We start from the raw sequence: 21880 nt of genomic DNA, 5'->3' as shown, positions 1-21880 counted from the left end.
ACATTGTTTTGAAAGGCACAGATATAAAAGCATACTTACAGATTGTATATCTTGTAATGGTTTTTATGTTTTGAATCCAAAAACCTTAAAAGAGAAAAGGCAATTTACATGCATGTATTTTGGCTACTACTGATTCGAAAATATTTTAATATATTTACAATACAACAAAATGTTTTGATATTAATTTCAAACTAAGCAGTTTTGAATCAAATACAGGCTACTCCCCCACAGTATCTCGAGACACAGTGATGGGACCCAATCCTGCATGCCTTGCTCAAACAAGTAGCCTCACTAGCATCAACAGGACTACTCGTATAAGCGAAGGCAGGTTTTTGGCCTATATAGTTAATTACAAAATGTACTTTTAATATTTATGCTCCATTTGTGAATACAGAATCTTTTTTAAAAACTTGTATTACTGCGCTTTAGTTTTAAATTGTTTACCAAAAGGATGTCTAGTTAATTCAATAAAAATTGCTATAATAATTACTTCCAATATAATCATATACACAGAATGTTTACCAGAAACATTTTATCTTATGAGCTTCTCTGCAAAGTTTACTGATGCACCTTTACCGATAGACCAATCAAGTATAAATATCATAAGAACACAACAGCCATACTGGGTCAGACCAATGCTCCATCCAGCCCAGTATCCTGTCTTCCTACAGTGGCCAATGCCAGGTGTTTCAGAAGGAGTGAACAGAACAGATAAACAGCCCATAATCCATTCCCAGGTTCAGGTAGGGACACTTAAGAATACCATCTGTTTTTGGTGATTTATTAGTGTTTAGTTTATCAATTTGTTCCAAAACCTCCTCTAATGACACCTCAATCTGGGACAGTTCCTCAGATTGATCACCTAAAGAATGGCTCAGGTTTGGGAATGTCCCTCACACATTCAGCCATGAAGACGGATGCAAAGGATTCATTTAGTGTCTATGCAATGGCCTAATCTTCCTTAAATGCTCCTTTAGCATCTCGGTCATCCAGTGGCCCCATCGGTTGTTTAGCAGGCTTACTGTTTGTGATGTAGTTAAATTTCTTGCTGTTTTTTTTAAATCTTGGGCTAGCTGTTCAAATTCTTTTTTGACCTTCCTAATTATATTTTTACACTTCACTTGTCAGAGTTTATGCTCTTTTCTATTTTTCTCAGTAGGATTTAACTCCTACTTCTTAAAGGATGCCTTTTTGCCTCTCACTGCTTCTTTTACTTTGCTGTTTAGCCACAAAGGAATTTTTTTGGTCTTCATGTTTTTTTAATTTGGGGTACATATTTAAATTGAGCCTCTGTTATTGGGCCTTTAAAAAGTTTCCATGCAGCTTGCAAGGATTTCACTTTTGGAACTGTACCTTTTATTTTCTGTTTAACTAAACTTTCTAATTTTTGTATAGTTCCCCTTAATGAAATTAAATGCTATCATGGTGGCCTTCTTTGGTATCCCTTCTCCCTTCACAGGGAGGTTACATTTTATTATGTTATGGTCATCAATTCAGCTAAATTAACCTCTTGAATGTATCCTGTGCTCCACTTAGTACTAAAGCAAGAACTGACTTTCCACTTGTGGGTTTCAGGACTATCTACTCCAAGAAGCAGTCATTTAAGGTGTCAAGAAACTTTCTCTGTGCATCCCATCTTGAGGTGACATGTTCCCAGGCAATATGGGGATAGCTGAAATCCCCCATTATTATGGAGTTTATTTTTATAGCCTCTCTAATCTCCCTGTGCATTTCGGAGTCACTATCACCATCCCGGTCAGGTGGTTGGTAATATATCCCTATTGCTATATTCTTATTATTAGAGCATGGAATTACTATCCATAGAGATTCTATGGTACTGTTTGGTTCATTTAAGATATTTACTTCATTTGACTCTACACTTTCTTTCACATACAGTGTCACTCCCCCACCAGTACGACCTATTCTGCCGCCTGGTATTACTGTGTCCCATTGATTATCCTCATTCCACCAGTGCAATTAAAAATAAAATTCCAAAATGGATCTAAATACCCATTATTAGCCATTAACGCACTGCATTAGGCATTCCAATTAGCATTTTGGGCACACAGAGAGGGACGACGGACATTATTTTCAAATTATTTGAACTAGCATCACTTAAACAGCTATCAATCTCTAAAAATAGATTAATTTTTTCCAGTGCTAAAACTCTAGTGATCATTTTCAATATAATCTACTACAATGTTACTAAAGTTTCAGATAGCAACATGAAGATAAGAATACTTTGGGCTAAATTTGATACTTACACTGATTTAAGTTTCAGAGTAGAAGCCGTGTTAGTTAGCTTATGCTCAAATAAATTTGTTAGTCTCTAAGGTGCCACAAGTACTCCTTTTCTTTTTATTGATTTGAGTGCCAATGTTAGACCACTATGTTTTTATAATGTGCTACAATCAAAATTCTCAAAGCCCTTCAAACCTGTTTCATCACATTCCCGAGGTGGAGAGTACTGGTATTTTTTCCTTATTAATCTTGGATTTTGTAAAAGTTTATTTAAATAAAGTCTAAATTTGAGGTCAAATTTAATCTGACAGTTTCCCTCCAAGTGTCCCTCACTTACCACAGTCAGTCAACAGGAAATCAAGGAACAGAACCCATAGAATTATAAGTGATAAATTTTCCGAACTAAGTAGGAACAAGGTCAAGTTTTCCCTGCTTTGTTCAGGTCAGCTAAAGCACTGTGCAAACACCCTTCCTCCCCCCTTAATGGTAGGGAAGGCGAAGAGGAAAAAAAGTCTCTTTTCTACACTTCACGTAGCAACTCTAAGAGCTGAATTATAACCATGATACACCAAAAGTGTCATGATTATATATGATGTGTCACCTGGTAATGTTCAATAAGAAACAACATACAAGTGTTTACACTTAACAACAAAGTGTGTTTGCACATCAGCCAGAATGAATTAAATTAGCCATGGCAGTACATGCTGTTCACATTGAAAAGAAACATGAGCTGCTAAAATCCTGGAAAGCTCAAGCAAAAACAAGCTCTAGTTATCAGTCATAATACTCCAGAAGAACCTCTGTGGTTAAACTGATGTGTTAAAATAAGAACAGATGTGAGTATAGCACTTAATCCTAGACTGCAATTTCATCTACAGAAAAATATTTTAGAACACAGTTACGACTGGCACCCTTCTAGGCAGTTTTGGGGGGGGTCAAATGGCTTAATGAACACAGATTCATCCCTAGTGATGGCCCCAAAAGGTTAGAGTTGGAATACACGGGCAGGGGAGAGGCGAAGCTGGCACTGTTTCTGCCACTAGTTTACTGGCTTTGTGGATGAGTTTTAGTTTCCAGAGTTGTAAAATAAGGCATTTTTCTAAGCCTTCACAAAAAGTTAAAAAGCCTCAAAAAACCAGCACTACAACAAACTTAAAAGCAACTGCTTGCATTTTAAAAGATGAAGAGTAATAGTAGCTTTCTAAAAACAGAGTATTTCCAATACAATAATGTCATTAATTTGACACCACATTTGACACCGACTATTCAAGAAAAATGTCATGTCCCTAGAACCAGATACTAATTTGTCCTGGACCTCGAGTAAATGTATATGGATTGTGTGTAAAGCATTAGTAAACTCAAAAATCTTTTTCATAAAATGAAAAATGGTTACTGCCACTGGAATATTGCATGCTTATACTTTTGTACAGTTAGTTATGCTTCATGTTTGACAAAAGGAATTCAAGATAACATAACCCAGGTCACATGCAGGTCCCCCACAGTCCTTTAATTTGCGTATTTTAAAATATCTAAATGTCATTGATTATATACCTATGATATTGCTTTGCAAAATGAAAATTTATCCTTTAGTCACCTAACTTTATGGAAATGCTATTTTGCTCATTAACTTTTATTTAAAGTCTATGATTTGCAGATATCGTACTATTTATTCTCAAAACTAAGTACATCTCTTCTAAATTCTAAAGCAATTAGAATTAATATTTGTAACTGTAGCAAGCAGACAGCCAAAACTACACTTGCAATATTGATTTGGGTTGGACTACCAGGTTAGGTAAGATTTCCCACCCTTTTTGACATTTTATGTGTAGAACCCATACTCAACAAGGGATGTAAGCAGGACTTAGGAAAAAAAACACAGGCAGGCTGACTGGATTCACTGGAAGCCAGAAATCACTTAGGATAGGAATTTGGAAGTAAGGGTGTAGCACCAGCACAGTCCTATGGAGCACAATGTAAAATGGGTCAGCCAGTAGCATCTGTATCTCTACCACTGTAGGTTGATGCAATGGACATGAAGAAAGTAATCTGCTGAGAGGAGTGAGCACCATATTGATAATTTAAGATGAAGGTGACTCAAAGGCAAAGCATACGGAGTAATCATTCTAATAATAGAGAAGGTGAGAAAATAATTTAGCACTAGGTAGTTGAAAAACTATGGCAAGTTGAACTCACTGAGCAGAGGAAAGACTTCTCCGCTTGAAATACAGAAGAGATTATAATGAAAAAGGACAGATTTAAAGATCACTTCTGTTTTATCATGGCTGTACAGAAAACTGCTTCACAGCAGAAGATTTTCTGCTTTCAAAGAGAATCTTCTGTTTTGGTTGTCCATATTCAAGCTGTCAAATACAGAGACATAGGATGGAGAATCCAGCTTCAGCTCTGTGACATCAGATCTGGAATGCCAGACAGTGGAACTTACAGATCCAGTTAAAAAAATGCTTGGTCTGATCACCGAAGTGCTTTGCCCAGGCTGGGGCTGCTTAACAGTGTTCCTCTCCTGCCTACACTTATCAGTCTAGGTACAAAAGGAATTGAAGAAATGCAGAAGGAGATTTGAGACCAGTTCACAAGATGGACAACTGTCAGCCATGATTTTTTTTTTTGGCCCTCCTCGGAGAAAAACTAGTATTATTTCTTGTTCCAATGGTGGCACACAGATCTACCCAACAATTTCTTCCCCTCTGGAAATCCAAAGATGATTTCCTTCAGGGATCACTTATGCTGAGCACTGCACTTTCAGTTGAAGACACTGACCTGAATGTTTCCCTGGACTTGTAGCTACAGACTCATAGCTCAATCTATTTAGCTTGAAGAGAAGGTTAATGGATGACTTGATTAGTCTATGATTACCTACATGGGGAACAAATATTTAATAATGGGCTCTTCAGTCTAGAGAGAAAGGTAGAACAATCAAATGACTAAGCTGAAGCTACACAAATTCAGACTAGAAATAAGGCATAAATTTTTAATGGGAAATTTTTCCAGAGGTTTTCAAGGGTTGTGGTGGCTTCTCCATCACTGAATTTTTAAATCAAGATTGGATGTTTTTGTAAAATATATGCTCTAGAAATTGCCCAAAATAATTCCTATGGCCTGTGCTATATAGGAGGTCAGACTAGATGATTATAATGACCTTCTGGCCTTAGAACCTATGACTCTAGAAGAACTCAACCAACCATAATGAGAGATGACACACAAGGTAGAGGGTAGTATTTGTGAGCATTTTGAGAGAGGAATGCGTAGACTGAGATAGGCATGCTTCACATGTCAAGCTAAATGGCTCTTTGCTCCTGCAAAGCAATAAGGCTGGACTCCCCTTGAGTCCAGAGCACCTAAGTTAATATATGGTCCAGGTGATCTCCCCATTGCCAAGTGGAGGGATCCATCAGTACACCTCTACCCAGATATAACGGGGTCCTCAGGAGTAAAAAAAAAATCTTACCGTCTTACAGGTGAGACCATCTTACAGGTGTTATATCGGGGTAGGGAGAGGAACAGCGCTGCCACTCTGCTTCTCCCCCCTCTCTTCCAGGCTTGCCACACCAATCAGCTGTTTGGCACGGGAAGCCTGGAAGGGGGGGGAGGAGGAGGGAAGAAAGAGTGGTGGTGGAAGCACACTGAGGGGAGGTGGCGGAGCAGAGGCAAGCTGGGGCAGGGAGCAGTTCCTCTCCCTACCCAGATATAATGCGGTCTCACCCTCTGCATCCCCCCTTACTTGCTGCGCCTCCCGCCCCAGCTCACCTCCACTCCTCCTCCTCCTCTCCTCCAATTGGCATGGCAAGCCTGGGAGGGAGGAGAAGCGGAGCTGCGGTGTGCTCGTGGGAGGAGGAGGAGCAGAGATGAGCTGGGGCGGGGGGAGGGCGCTGCAGCAAATAGGGGGGAGGGGCTCAGAGGAACTGCTTGCGGTAATACGAATTTGGATATAACAAGGTAAAGCAGCCCCGCTCTGTGGAGCACTGCTTTACCATGTTATATCCAAATTCATATTATATTGGACTGCATTATACCAGGGTAGAGGTGTAGTACTGTAGGCAGCAACATCTAGAATGGGACACTTTTCCAGCCTTGGCAAAGTTTTGTCCATCAGCATAATAAAGTGATGCTACTGTTCCACAGATGATAGTTGATGTCATCCCAACAAGGTCAGTACACAGTCCTTAACCATCCTTACTAAGGATGTAACTGAACCTACATAAAAAGAAAAGGAGTACTTGTGGCACCTTAGAGACTAAAATTTATTTGAGCCTAAGCTTTCGTGAGCTACAGCTCACTTCAAGTTCAGCTCACTTCAAGCTGTAGCTCACGAAAGCTTAGGCTCAAATAAATTTGATAGTCTCTAAGATGCCACAACTACTCCTTTTCTTTTTGCAAATACAGACTAACACGGCTGCTACTCTGAAACCTGAACCTACATAAGCTCACAAGCCCATCTCATCTAACCACAGTTTAGCATTGGTTCTGCTTTCACTGATCTATATTGCAGGACTGCCCCATCAATCTAGTGTCTCAGCAGGCATCAAGATGGACATTTTTTAAACTAATTCTTGGTCTGAAACGGTTCTCCAAGCCCTGTAGTGACTTATCCCATATTAACCAAGGTGAGTGCAAGAGTCCAGTTTCAAATAGTTACCACCACTGCTAGACAGTGAAGACCATGGGCAGCTGATACTGTTGATCAACTAGAGGGAACTGAGCATACTTTCTGTGAGCTTCCGGGATTACCAAGTCTAAATGTGTCCTTCTAGCTGGAGGCCAGAAACCAATCCAGAAACCAAACCAAGATCTGTGGTTCTCAACCAGGAGAGCACTGTACCTCTGGGGGTATGGAGAGGTCTTCCAAGGGGTATATTAACTCATCTAGATATTCCTTAGTTTTACAACAGGCTACATAAAAAGCAACAGCGAAGTCAGTACAACTAAAATTTCATACGACTTGTTTATATTTCTCTATATACTATACACTGAAATGTAAGTACAATATTAATATTCCAATTGATTTTATATGGTAAAAATGAGAAAGTAAGCAATTTTTCAGTAATAGTGTGTTGTGACACGTCTGTATTTTTATGTCAGATGTAAGCAAGCAGTTTGATTTGTCTTGTGTACCCCCAAGTTACACCTCACTTTAGACTTCTGAAAGGGGTTCAGTAGTCTTGAAAGGTTGAGAAACACTGCTGTAGAAGGCACTGGATTATGAAGGGATTTGTCACCAAGCAGAATTTCTGAGGCATGACAAATTTGTTGAGTCATCTGAAGTCCACAATGGAATGAAACCCCTTCCCTGTCTTGGTAATAGGAAGTAATGACAACAAACGCCTGTTCCATTAACATATTGGGGACCATCTCTATTACGCCATCTAGAGGAAGGATGCAATTTATTTGCTTAGCACTGTCTTGTGAGAGGGGGAAAAACGATAGGAATGCAAACGCAGAATTAGAGGGTGCATCCTTGATCCACTCTTTCCAGGACCAGTTTGCTGAAAGTAATTTCACTTCGTACCACAAGGAAGTACAAAAGGTGGTTGCCAAAAAGGGTACAGATCCCCAAATAGTTGCTAAATCCAAAGTTACCAAGCAGCATAATCAACCATACTTCTAAGCACAATATGTGGCTGTGCTTCAACTCCTTCTGGGAGGGCTTCTATGCCAATGGTAAAGTTTCTGAGTAGGTTCATACATAGGAACAACCCAATACCAGGGCATTTTGTTCTTTTTAAAGCTGTTTTTTTAGTTGGGAAGAGATTGTATGTATTGATATTTTGGGTCATTTACAACAAGACATTAAAATGACATTCTCTTGACATGTATAGGTACATATCTTAATATCGAGTTAATATTAAGCAACATATTACCTCTTTACCATATGTTATATCATTAACATTTTCTTTTAAAAAAAGAATACACTGGGTCAGTAATACTTAACCATTCATATTAACTTTCTTTTTTAGGAAACAATGTTATCTGGGGTCAAGGGGGAAAGTCTCAGGAGACCAGAAAGAAAGGAAAGTTAAGGTGTGTGTGGAGAGGGGAGGGCAGGGGGGTGCATTTAATTCAATCATCCTCTGAATAGCCTTCCTGCTTAAGTATAGAATTACTGTGTCTATATCAAAGCATCTCAGTGATTTCCATATTTCTATTATAACGTTTTCCTGTGAAAGGTATACTATTTCCTTTATCCACTTTTTTGGTGAAATCTATCTGGCACTATGCTCACAAAAAAATTTCAGTACAAGATAGTTATTAATATTTTATTCCAGTTATCTACAGCAGGAATCCCGCGTCCACAAATTTAAGATAGCTTTTTGTTTTTTGCTTACAAAAAACAGAAGTAGCACGAATAGGATAGCTTCCTTATTCCTAGTTTGAATCTTTTTAAACAGGCTAACTCCCAACACAACTTGTAAGTCCAGTTCAAGTTCTAGCACCGATTTGTTTTTGTTTTTTTTAATTTCATGATGGTTTTCCAAAAGTGTTTTACCACCCAGCAGTACCCACATCATATATATGAAAGAGGGCCTGACTGTTTTACATTTCAGACATCTGGGGCTATATAATAAAATAAATAATACTGAGATGGAAAAACCAACATTCTGTAAACCAGGGGTAGTCTATTTTTTGTCAAGGTCCACATTTCTTTGTCAAGGTATAGTTAAGGTCCAGACTAGAGAAAAACAAAAATAATGGTAGTAAATAATTAAAAAGATTTTGGGGTCCATTCAAAAGCATCTGGCAGTCTGGATTTGTCCTTTGGTATGCGTAGTGATGATCCCTGCTATAAACCGAATAGTACTGAATTTGTACTATTTGGTTAGTCTTAGAGCCAATATTTACCATTTACGTTATTTCATTCCATTCTTTGCTGTTATTTCACATTTACAGTGTGCAGTTCATAACTTAATAGCTTGGTGTAATTTAGTCTTTAAAAACAGTCATGAGATTATATGTTCTAAACAATCTTGAGTGCTTTGAGCCTGCTAGCCCCTCCAACTTTGAGACCTCATAACATTTTCTAATACAAATTGCTTTGTTGGTTCCTTTCTTCTCTGAAAGTGATTTTTAATAAAGTAAACTATCTGTACAAAACTCAAATTGTGCATTCTTTTCTTTAATATATCAGATACATCTGTTTAAGGGTTGCCCAGCCCTAAAGAAAGTCGTCCATTTGTTGGGTTTGAAAGCACTAAATTTTTTAGTAGTAGGTGATGTTTCATGGATGCTAGAATTTTGGGATACAAGTCTGGTACACAATTATACAATGACACTGAGTTTATCAGTTTATGTTCTATCTGTATGCATGAGGAAGTCTCTCTATTAGACATCCATTCTAGTACTGACCTAAATTTTATCTACCTACAGTATCTCTGAAGTTTGGTAGCACCTAACCTCCCATTTTAACTGGAGATTCCAGCCATTCCCTTTTGATTCTTGCGTTCCAAACAGGAATCCCAACATTAAATTTCTTGAAGAAATTCTCAGGGGGTGTAAAGAGAACCAAAGAAATAGCCCGTGGAGAAGACAGTCACTTTAAAGTACATGAATTCTACCTATCAAAGTCAACACATAGGTATGTTAACAGTCTCACATCATTGTCAATATTTTTCACTAACGGCTCAATTTAGTTTAAACTAATTTAATTTAAACTAATTTAAACTAACTGTTTAAATTAAACAGCTCCCCCACTTCAGATATATTAATGCCTAAATATCTAATTTTATCATCAACTACTTTCAGAGGATATTAAGCATCTTTTGGAGCCCAGGCATAGTATCTCTAATTTAGAGTAATTAAGTCTATATTCCTTTACCATAAATTTCAATTATTTCCTGTAATACAGACCAGCTTTTACTTACATCTTTTATCAAAAGTATAAGATTAGTGTATAATTAAACTTTATATTCCCAATATACTTAGTTCCCTGAATTCAGGGTCTTAGTTCTTTTGCGTTAAAGGTTCAATAATCAAATCAAATAAGTGACACCTGTGTCTTGTTTCTTTGTAGGAAGGTATAGGCTCGGTCTTCGTGACATTTCACCAAATACAGATCATAGGATTTCTGTAGATTTTAACAGGTTTCAGAGTAGCAGCTGTGTTAGTCTGTATTCGTAAAAAGAAAACGAGTACTTGTGGCACCTTAGAGACTAACAAATTTATTTGAGCATAAGCTTTTGCTTTGAGCTTATGCTCAAATAAATTTGTTAGTCTCTAAGGTGCCACAAGTACTCCTTTTCTTCTTGTAGATTTTAAACCCACTTCAAAAGCATTCCCCAAACCTATACATCTAACATTCTAAATAAAAAAGGGCATTCTACCGAGTCAAAAGCCTTTTCTGCATTCATCATAAGAATGCAGGCCTCTTTAGTGGTGCTTGTGGAATGCCGCGGCACACGTAGGAGTTTTCTTATATTATTTCAGGAGCTTCCTCCTTTTATAAATCCAGTTGGACTTCGGTCCATTAATGTAGGCATTGTCATCTCTAATCTGGATGACACTATGGTAGGAAAAATTTTTTACTATCTATATTTATTAATGAGCTGGGCCTACGAAATGCTGGATCTGTTATGTTTTTATTTGGTTTAGGCATCAAAAATCTCTCTGCTTGATGGAAGGTATTTGGTAAGCACTCAGTTTTCCAAGAAGATTGAAATACATTTGCTAACAAGGGCATTACCTGTGTTTTAAAAATTTTTAAGAGACTTCAGAAGCATATCCATCTGAAACATGACTTTTTCCCAATTTTTAGTGATGACTACACCATTTCTATTTCTTCTTGTGTTATTGGGCTCACTAGTACGACTCTTTCATTATATGTCAGTCTGGGCATGTTAAGCTACTGCAATATACTAGTTCCCAAATCTTCCATTTATACACATTTACTAGTCAGTCTCTCTCTCTCTCTCTCTCTCTCACACACACTTACTTCACTAGTAATTTGTAAATCCCTTTGTTTGCTTTTTGGTGTATTCCATTTTGTCCTTAAGGTACCGCATAGCGGCTCTGGGTCCTTGGCTGGAAATAAGCCAGGCTCATAATCTGCTAGATTTGTTCCTCCATTCATGAAGCCTTTGTCTGGCAAATGAGAGCTGTTTGGGGTTTGTTTGTTTTTTTTCCTATTACCAGTGCTTCTAATGCTCTCTGTTTTTAATCTCTTGGTTTTAACTTTGTATCAGTCAAATAATAAGACTTCTGCAAACTGTAAATTTGTTCCTCTATGTCCACTTATTTTTGCTTGTCTTTTTCCCTACAACTACTTATGAGATAATTATAGCTTTAAAGGCCTCCCACCTAGTTCTCGTGGATATATCATGTATATAATTATCAGTGTTTTTTCCATTTTATTCACCAAGTTTGTGTCTTAACAATATATAGCTAAATTTCCTCTTTTCCCTTATTCAGGAATTAGACTATTTTAATGAAGACAGGTGCCTGGTCCAAGATATGTATTAATCAAACTCTAACATTAAGAATTTAATGGAAAAGAACTTTTGATATCAAAATTAAATTTATCCTAGTATACCCTTTGGCAGTTTTGGAGGAAAAAACTGAAATTCTTCCTATTATCAGATTCCCTGCATATACATTCAATATCATTACCAGCTTTAACAACCTTAAACCATGTATTTCAAACAAACATTCTATTTTCATTTCCTTCTTATACTTGATATTTGCCAATATCCTTAATACTTACACATTTTTCTAACTTTAATTTGTGCCATGATTGAAAATTACTTAATATTCCTAATACACAATATAAAATCATTGTACAGATTTCTGCCACTGAGACAGTATTTTCCTGAACATGCATAACCATTTTGTTTTGTTGTATTCAAAAGTTGTCCCAATTCCACTTTTCTGATACTTATAGGGCCCCTGATTAAGCTCTATTTAATGTTAATCTAATTAGTTCCCAGTTCTTGGTCTCCGGAATTTGATTCCAGGGCTGAGTTCAGGAGCTTTTATGCTTCTAGTATATAAGAAGAGAGTGCGAGATTACAACCCCCTTCCCCCCCCCCCGCCAGGCAAGCCTGAAAATATACCAGGTGCGTCAGACAATGCAGATTGAAGGTTTTTCCTATGGAGCTGTGTGCAGACTTGTGTAAACTCAACACACTTCCTCTGTGCACCGATAAAAGGGTCTTGATAGGAATTGACTCGATCGCCCTCCACTTTTTTCTTTTAACTTCCCAGCTGTGTTGAGAACCAAAACCTGACCTCTAAAGTTCTGTAGCCGTACTATGACAGAATGTAGTCAGTCAAATTTCTGTTGTGCAGTGATACCTCAATCTGGTGTGCTCTTTCAGTCTTAATTTTATCTGATCTGACCAACTGATTCAAGACTTTCAAACTCCAAGTTTCAAAATATGTATACGTTATTTGCCTTTGGTCCCTTCCAGCAGCCCTAGAATCCTAGTATTCCTTCTAGGTACCTCATTTTCCAAATCTTCCACCTTTTCAGTCAATGTTTTGAGAGGAGACACTAGGGTCATACATCTCTCCTCCTAACCCTCCATGTCATCCTCACTGTGGTAATTCTAGAGTCCATCTCTGTAACGGATACTACTAGTTCATCTGACTATTCATTGTCCAGCTGTCATTGAATTTTTCTTCAAGCTTGCTCAAACGGGTTCCCAGCACCAAAGTTAAATTAGTAGTAATCTGTGGCACTCTGAGCCATCCGCAGGACTGATAAGTCTTCTTCTCACTCCAGCTCTTTAACTTGTATATTATCCTCTTTTGTTTTACCCTTCTCCAAACTTTTCAGAGTTGCTAACTGTTGCCCACATTTCTGGCTAGATATTAACTGTAAGTCCACCTACTTCACACTTTGTTTTCTGGCACCGCTGCTGTTCTTTGTGATCATCTCCAAGGGGGATGGACCTGCCAGTCATGCCACTTCTCAACTTTCAGATCGAAGAAAAGACAGTTACCTTTTCCGTAACTGGGGTTCTTCGAGATGTGTTGCTCATGTCTGTTCCACAATAGATTTGCGTGCTCGCCACGTGCACCAGTGCCAGAAGTTTTTCCCCTAGCAGTACCCCCGGGGGGAGGGGGGTAGTCCATAAATAGTCCCAGAAAGGGTCATGTGACTTCTGGTGGAGTCTTAAAACTTCTTGGTAATGGTCAAAGATCTCAAACTGCTTGAGTCCTTTAGGGCATGGAAGGAGAAAGTCATCCACGTTGGAGCTCAACTCTGGTCCCTCAAAAGGAAGAGCCTCAATTGTTGTATTCACCTGAGTCATCTTAAGTACAGTCCTGAAGTCTGTACTTAAGATACCCCTAAGAATAAAATGAGAAAACTTAAGGGAGCCCAGGAAACAGAAGGCAACAAGAAAGCTGCTGAGACAGGATAAACATGGGAATCCTGAAACCAACAGAGCCCAGTATGAACCTCTAACCTTCACTCCTAAGAGCAGTTTGACTGTCATTCCCTAGAACTAAACAACTGCTGCACATGGTTGAGGAGAGAGAGAGAGAATATGAGGGAAGACAAAGGCTGTTTCTCTGCTCAGCAACAGTGAAAAGCACTCAGTCGTAGAGGAAGCCATCTCCTTGGTGACTATGATTCCTGGTAAAGAACAGTACTAATGCTGTTGCAGATGGCAATACTCCAAGCTGGGGTACAGCTACCAAGGATTTTGACTGACCAGATCCATGATCTCAGCACAGACTTCTTGGAACTTATAACTCCCTAGATTCAGATTAAGGCTAGATAGGACTATTAGATCATCTAGTCTGTCCACCTGTATAGCACAGAATGTCATCCAGTTATCTCTGCACTGAGCCCAATTACTTGTGTTTAACTGAAGGATGTCTCCTAGCAAAACATCTAGTCTTGATTTGAAGACTTAAATGGAGACTCCATTAGTTCTCTTGTTGGTTTGAAGTTCTCAAGGTAGTTATTACTCTATACCAAGGAAAGTCACTTGTCCCTAGAGTAACCATAGGTCTCCAGGTGACCTACCTTGAAGACTGAATACCACAGTTGTGGTGGTACTGAAGAAGCAAGCCAACTCCTTACTAATGGCAGTTCCAGATTTTGATGGGGACTAGTTTCAGAGCGCATCTCCTGGAAACTGTGCCATAGAACAGGAATGTGGGACTGGAGTCCCCAACCACCAGAGAATTTGAGACGGAGCCTAAAAAGTCCTTCCACTAACAGATTCAAGCAAATTAGACCAAAATCTTGGGACAAGTTTTGGTAGCTTGGTCTTTAAGAGGAATGCCTCTCTTGGCTAACAGTAATGGAGTAGAACCCAACTATCCACGCTCAATGCTCAATCAGAACGGGAAGCATTTGTAATGTTAAATTAAAAATATTTCTGAATACGAGAAAATGTTTAGTAGTCCAGAAATAAAACGGTTACTAAAAAAGAGTTCTAAAATAGGAAGGATAGTCTTGTTAAGGCCTCGGACTGGGCATCAGAAGATCTGCTTTCTATTTCCAGCTCTGCAACAGACCTATGGTATGACCTTGGACAACTTAACATCTCAATGCCTCCGATTTCCTCATCTGTAAAAATAGGGGCCTATGTTACAAGAGCATAGGATGAAATCTTGGTCCTACTGAAGTGAATGGGAGTTTTACCATTGATATCAATGGCATCAAGCTTTCACTTGTGAAGTCTAAATTCATGAGTGTGTGTATAAAAAAAAAAAACTAAGATCCTCAAATGGAAGGCAGCATAAGGATAAAGTTTTGTTTCCTATCATGATAAATGTTTATTAAATAAGTGACTATGCCTGAAATTTACACCTTTCAATTGATGACAGTGCAATATATTACCCATTTAATGACATCAGTTACCCCTTAATTGTTTATATTACAGATAAGGCTGCGAGATTGTCCTGGAAGTCACAGATTCCATGATTTCTACAGGTTTCAGAGTAGCAGCCGTGTTAGTCTGTATTCGCAAAAAGAAAAGGAGTACTTGTGGCACCTTAGAGACTAACAAATTTATTAGAGCATAAGCTTTCGTGAGCTACAGCTCACTTCATCGGATGCATCCGATGAAGTGAGCTGTAGCTCACGAAAGCTTATGCTCTAATAAATTTGTTAGTCTCTAAGGTGCCACAAGTACTCCTTTTCTTAATGGGTTTATCATACACACTGTAAGGAGAGTGATCACTTAAGGTAAGCCATCACCAACAGCAGGGGGGGGAAAAGGAGGAAAACCTTCCATGGTGACAAGCAGGTAGGCTAATTCCAGCAGTTAACAAGAATATCAGAGGAACAGTGGGGGGTGGGGTGGGAGGGAGAAATACCATGGGGAAATAGTTTTACTTTGTGTAATGACTCATCCATTCCCAGTCTCTATTCAAGCCTAAGTTAATTGTATCCAGTTTGCAAATTAATTCCAATTCAGCAGTCTCTCGTTGCAGTCTGTTTTTGAAGCTTTTTTGTTGAAGTATAGCCACTCTTAGGTCTGTGATCGAGTGACCAGAGAGATTGAAGTGTTCTCCAACTGGTTTTTGAATGTTATAATTCTTGACGTCTGATTTGTGTCCATTCATTCTTTTACGTAGAGACTGTCCAGTTTGGCCAATGTACATGGCAGAGGGGCATTGCTGGCACATGATGGCATATATCACATTGGTAGATGCGCAGGTGAACGAGCCTCTGATAGTGTGGCTGATGTGATTAGGCCCTATGATGGTATCCCCTGAATAGATATGTGGACAGAGTTGGCAACGGGCTTTGTTGCAAGGATAGGTTCCTGGGTTAGTGGTTCTGTTGTGTGGTGTGTGGTTGCTGGTGAGTATTTGCTTCAGGCTTGAATAGAGACTGGGAATGGATGAGTCATTACACAAAGTAAAACTATTTCCCCATGGTATTTCTCCCCCCCACCCCACCCCCCACTGTTCCTCTGATATTCTTGTTAACTGCTGGAATTAGCCTACCTGCTTGTCACCATGAAAGGTTTTCCTCCTTTCCCCCCCCTGCTGTTGGTGATGGCTTATCTTAAGTGATCACTCTCCTTACAGTGTGTATGATAAACCCATTGTTTCATGTTCTCTGTGTGTGTGTGTATATAAATCTCTCCTCTGTTTTTTCCACCAAATGCATCCGATGAAGTGAGCTGTAGCTCACGAAAGCTTATGCTCTAATAAATTTGTTAGTCTCTAAGGTGCCACAAGTACTCCTTTTCTTTTTGCATGATTTCTACAGTAGCCAGTGCAGCTGGCCCCAGCAGCTCAAGAAACCCCTGGACCAACCACACTGACCACTGCTGGGGCAGTCTCAGGCCACTGCAGTCCCCTTCCCCCAGCAGCAGCAGGAGTTTGGGTGTGCCTTCAGGAGTGGGGGCTGGAGCAGAGGAGGCGATGAGGGCTTTGGGCAGCGCTTACCTCGGGAGCTGTAACATGTCCCTCCCTCAGCTCCTAGGCGGCATTGCAGCCAGAAAGCTCCAAGCAATGCCTCCACCCACAGGCAATGCCCTGCAGCTCCCACTGACCGTGGCTCCCAGCCAACGGGAGCTGCGGAGGCAGCGCACAGAGCTGCATGGCTGCGCCTCCACCTAGGAACTGAGGGAGTGACATGTGCTGCTTCCAGGGAGTTGAATGGAACCAGGGAAGAAGCCTGCTAGCCCCTCCAACCCTCCTCCCCCCAGCACCAGTAGGGATCCCGGGCTGCTCCCCCGAGAGCACCTGCAGCACCCCCAGACCAGCCCCACCCTGAACTCTCGTGACACCCCCAGACCCTCCCCCCAAGATTTAGTCAGGGGTATATAGTACAAGTCCTGGACAGGTCACAGGCCATGAATTTTTGTTTACTGCACACGACCTGTCCATGACTTTTACTAAAAACACCTGTGACTAACAGCCTTAATTATGGATTGATCATCTGAGGTACTGGGCACCCTGAGAATTCCGAATAAAATCTCTCCTGAGGAGCAGAGTGACAATACTTTGTTAAAAATTGTAAACAAAAAATTATGACAAAGACCAGTCAAGCACCACCTTGGGAGTTCCCAGATCTACGTGCTGAGACTATCAACAAACAGGGCATAAAATGGAGGGGGGTGGGGGGTAGAATTGAGAGTATTGATTTGGAAAGACCAGGACCCACATCTGTGATTTCCCCCATCCATGCTGGAATCACACAGATATGCGATGAACTGGTTCAATAAGCGCCGTTACTTGTAAATAAATCAATACTGCACCTCTCTCACGCCTTGCTTACTATGAGTTGTGAAAGGCCTCTCAATCCTAATTTACACACACCCTTTACCATAATTTACTCCACCACACACCCTTTACCAAGCCCCTGGGAGGCTGTGGCCCTACACTTTGAGAAATGTTGCTCTCAGAAGTGCATTCAGATGTGTTAGCATTGCTCATGTAATACTAGGAGCACTAGTGCATGTGGACACAAAGGCTTACTTACAACTGTGTGCATAATGGCTTAATTTTGTATTGCAATAATTTAGTTTAGCTAACCTGGTACTGAGCATGGTTAAGCTTCAAGTGTAGACAGAGGCAGCTAGTTGTGCAGGTTTTAACCATGATTGTTTCAGTTTACTCTAACTACATAGAGTTATCTAAATGTTGTTGAACATGGTTTGTCCCCATTTTCACTTGAAGCTCAAGCACACTCAGTATGAGTTCAGTCAACCCAATTGCTGACAACAGTGTGCATAATGGTTTCATGTTATAGTGGAGACCAGGCCGAAGCATTATGCAAGCATTGAGTACAATGCCTTTTATCTAGCAGAGAAGTGCCTTAATATTCTGAACCAATACTGCAAAATCCCTTTTAATTTAAATATCAATAAGGATGCATTTTAAATTAGGTTTGTAACTATGGCATATGTATGATGGAGAAAGGAAGCCTGAAAGTTCCCCCTCCCTCCCGACACTGGGGTTTTAGGTCGTTTTCTTTAATGCCATTTACACCTTGGAAATACCAGGAATATCAAACCAAGTCTTCCCTGATTTTGCCTAAGCATCCTCCCCTCAGACAAAGAGGGAACAATGCTGGAACGTTAACGAACGTTTTTCAACCAAGTGTTTTTGAGACACGAGTTAAATGGACAAACAAAAAATTACTTTAACTAAGTCTGCTTCCCTTTCGATTTCTTAGCTTTAACTCTTGTGAGATCATAATTTCATTTATTCTCCAGTTGCCACAGAGGGTAGAATTTTCAAAAGCACCTGAAGTGACTTATGAACATGAGTTCCATCAACTTTTAAATGGGACTTGTGCTCTTAATTCACTTATGTTTCTGGCAAGTTTTTCTGCTTGGTATTTTACATTAAAAATTTAAGGTTAGCTGCTCTGGAAAACTCTGAGATTTTCAAAATATCTCTATGAGTTAGGGGTCATGCTCTTAAGTCATTTAAACACTTTTCCAACACAATTAGATCAGCTCAGTGTTGCATCTGAAAAGCTAATTGTATGAATTTGATCTGTACATAGAACAATGGCCTCGAATACAATCCCTAGAAATACACTTCATTTTACAGAAACAGAACCAAAGACCACTTTTACACCAAACTTCCCCTCCCCTAAGTACTGCTAAGCAGAAGATCGTGTACTCTACCAACCTACTTATTATAGGCATTAACGGTTAAACTACAGCATGAATTATGAGTATTGCAAAAAAAATAGATAAGCAAATAATTCAGAGTATCAGCAAAAATATAAATCTTACCTTACTACATCATCAATGTTGTTTCGGTATACTCCTTCAAGTCTGTCTGCAGGAAAACCCATAGCAATTATGTTTGGATAAATATCTGAATATTCAAGTTAAGGAAATATTTGGAAAATAAATTTGTAAAGTGCACAAAATTGCAACAAAAATATTAGTATTAAAAAGGTTCTAATAAAAGGTAAAGAGTAATGACCACAGCACTTCATTACTTTAATAAGGAAACATGGTTAATTATTAAGGAACAAAAATAAATTAAGCAATAAATGCATGAAAGTGATGATTCTTTCCAGAATGTGTGTGTCTGGGGGGGGTCAGGCTGGAGAGATCTTGCATAACAGACTATTCCCTATTCCTGAGGGATTAACATTAAACATTAATGAATTCTGAACATTAAAAATTCTGCCCCCAATATTTTAAAATTCTGCATATTTTATTTGTCAAATAAATGTGGAGGCTCTAGCATGGTAATGGGGAGCACAGACCACTGGCTGCACAGAGTGGGAGATCACTGTGCAGCTCCCCCCAGGACATTGACTCAGTGGTGAGGCAGCACCCAACCCTGATACAGCACAAGGACCGGGCCCCTCAGTGCCAGATGCACTAGGAGTGGACAGGCAGGCTCAGCAAGGGGTTCCGAGTGCAATGCTAATGGGATTCTATAGGGGAGTTCAGGTGAAGGTGGTTGGGGCTCAGCAGGGGGATTCTGGGTGTGGAGGGAACAGAGCTCAGGGGGGGAGGCTGGGTGTCAGGTGCACAGTTGGTCCAGATGCAGCTGATTGAGGCTCGGTGGGGTTGGAATCCAGATGGCTCGTCGGGGTCATCCAGGTGCAGGGGGAATGGGGCTCATTGGGTGGGGGTACTGAGTGCAGGGGGATGAGGCTCAGCAGGAGGGTCTGGATATGAGAGGGTCTGTATGCACATGGGTTGGGTGGATGGGGGACCAGCTCCCTGTACAGGGATCCCTCCCTCCTGCATCTGAGGAGCAATAGGTGCAGTAAGCAGGAGGAGGAGCTTGTAGAGCTTTCTTCAGCTGGGGGAGAAATCTGGGGTGGGTCTGACCCGGCCACAGACCCCATGCAAGGGAAGAGGAAGTCCCATCCTCCCCAGCCCAGTTGGGACTAGCAGCTGAGCCTGGCACAGTGTAGGAGCCACCAGCCAGATATTCCCCAGTCCTGCCTCACAGTGATTTTCCTCTCTGCCGGCTGCCCAAAATATACTAATGGGGAGAGTCACATGACTGCTCTCGTGGCTTTCTTATTTCCCACTCAGAAAGTCATTTTTCTGTGGGGAAGCAAAGAAATATGTGCGGGACAAATTCTGCACATACGCAGTAGCGCAGAATTCCCCCAGGAGTATAATCCCAGAGCGTACTGAAGGTCTACCACAAAGTGTTGCAAACGCAGATTAATTTTGTCTATCAGAAACATTTACAGTTGGACAAAACACTAACATTCACTAGAAAAAACAATCCATTACAGAACCAAGACAACAAAAACATTGAGGAAAAAGTGTTCTACTACTTCACGCTTATAACATCCACACCTATAAAAGTCTATTTTTAAAATAAAAGTGCTACGCAGTTTTAAATTACAAAAACATTCCTAACTAAAAGCTACCTTAAGCCATTAGCAAGATCCTAAAGTAGGCAGCTCAGTACTAGACAGCAACATTCCACTTTAAGATACTGAAATACATGTCTCAGGTAAGGAGGAACTGGCAACCCTGCATAAATAATGCAACCCATCAGTCAGAGCTAATGGCATTCTATCCGCATTACGTCTGAAGTCCTAAATATGCAACATTCAGCAGATGAGCATTTACAGTATCTTGGAAGGATTATGAAGTTATTTCTTTTTGGTATAGATGGGGAAAGCCCAATTCCCCCCTTTTTGGCCCCAGCATTAAACTATTCTGTCTGAACTGCTCCTGATTCACACATTTATCTCAATGCCATACATATAATCTGAGGAAAGAACATAAGCATCCTCTTTCAAAAAAGTTGACTGCTTCTTGGAGCAGCTGCTGCTGGAACCCACAAGAGGAGAGGCAATTCTTGATATATTCCTAAATGGAGCACAGGAATCTGGTCCAAGACGTAAATATAGCTGAACCACTTGTTAAATTTAATTAAATTATAGTTATTCTAATGTGGGGCGGGGGGGAGAAGACATGAAAGAAGCCCACCACAGTAGCTTTTAATTTCAAAAAGGAGACTACACAAAAATGAGGAAGCTAGTTAAACGGAAATTAAAAGGTACAGTCACAAAAGTGAAATACCTGAAAACTGCATGGAAACTTACTAAAAACACATAATAGAGGTTCAAATTAAATGTATACCACAAATTAAAAGACATGGTAAGAGGACCAAAGAAGTGCAATCATAGATAAACAAAGTGAAAAGTGTTTAGAGGCAAAAGGCATCCTTTAAAATTCAAAGTTAAATCTTACTGAGGAAAATAGAAAGGAGCATAAATGTTGGCAAGTCAAATGTAGAACAATAATGCAGGACAAGACAGACTGAAGAGGAACTAGCCAAGAAACTCAAAAGCTAACAGCAAACCGTTTTTTACATTCATCAAAAGGAGAAAGCCTGCCAAACACTGTGGAGTCACCACCGGATGATTGAGCACTAAAGGGACACTCAAGATAGATAAGGCTATTGTAGAAAAATTAAATCAATTTTCTCCAGCCACCTTCACTGCAGAGGATGTGAGGGAGATTCCCACACCTGAGCCATTCTTTCTAGGTAAAAAAATCTGAGGAACTGTCCCAGGTTGAGGTGTTATTACAGGAGGTTTTCGAACAAACTAAACAGTAATAAGTTACCAGGACCAGATGTTATTCACCCAAGGAGTCTAATGGAACTCAAATATGAAACTGCAGAACTATTAACTGTGCTATGTAACCTATCATTTAAATCAGCTTCTGTACTAGGTGACTGGAAGGTAGCTAATGTGATACCA

General features: G+C 39.9%; 1 protein-coding gene across 1 annotated transcript in view; it reads right to left on the bottom strand.

The window, feature by feature from the left end:
• PTEN (phosphatase and tensin homolog) overlaps positions 1 to 19004 on the bottom strand; it is a 67052-nt gene extending 48048 nt beyond the window's left edge. The window contains exons 1-2 of the mRNA XM_038410650.2: positions 18915 to 19004; positions 40 to 84 (exon numbers count right to left, since the gene is read on the bottom strand). The gene's annotated coding sequence lies outside the window, so the exon portion shown is untranslated. The remainder of the gene's footprint in view (positions 1 to 39; positions 85 to 18914) is intronic.
• Positions 19005 to 21880: the final 2876 nt, after the last annotated feature.

The sequence above is a fragment of the Dermochelys coriacea genome, chromosome 7, assembly GCF_009764565.3.
Source record: "Dermochelys coriacea isolate rDerCor1 chromosome 7, rDerCor1.pri.v4, whole genome shotgun sequence".
In the NCBI taxonomy this organism is placed as follows: Eukaryota; Metazoa; Chordata; order Testudines; family Dermochelyidae; genus Dermochelys; species Dermochelys coriacea.
Note: the sequence above shows the minus strand (reverse complement) of the source record. Positions and strands in the feature narration are given on the sequence as shown.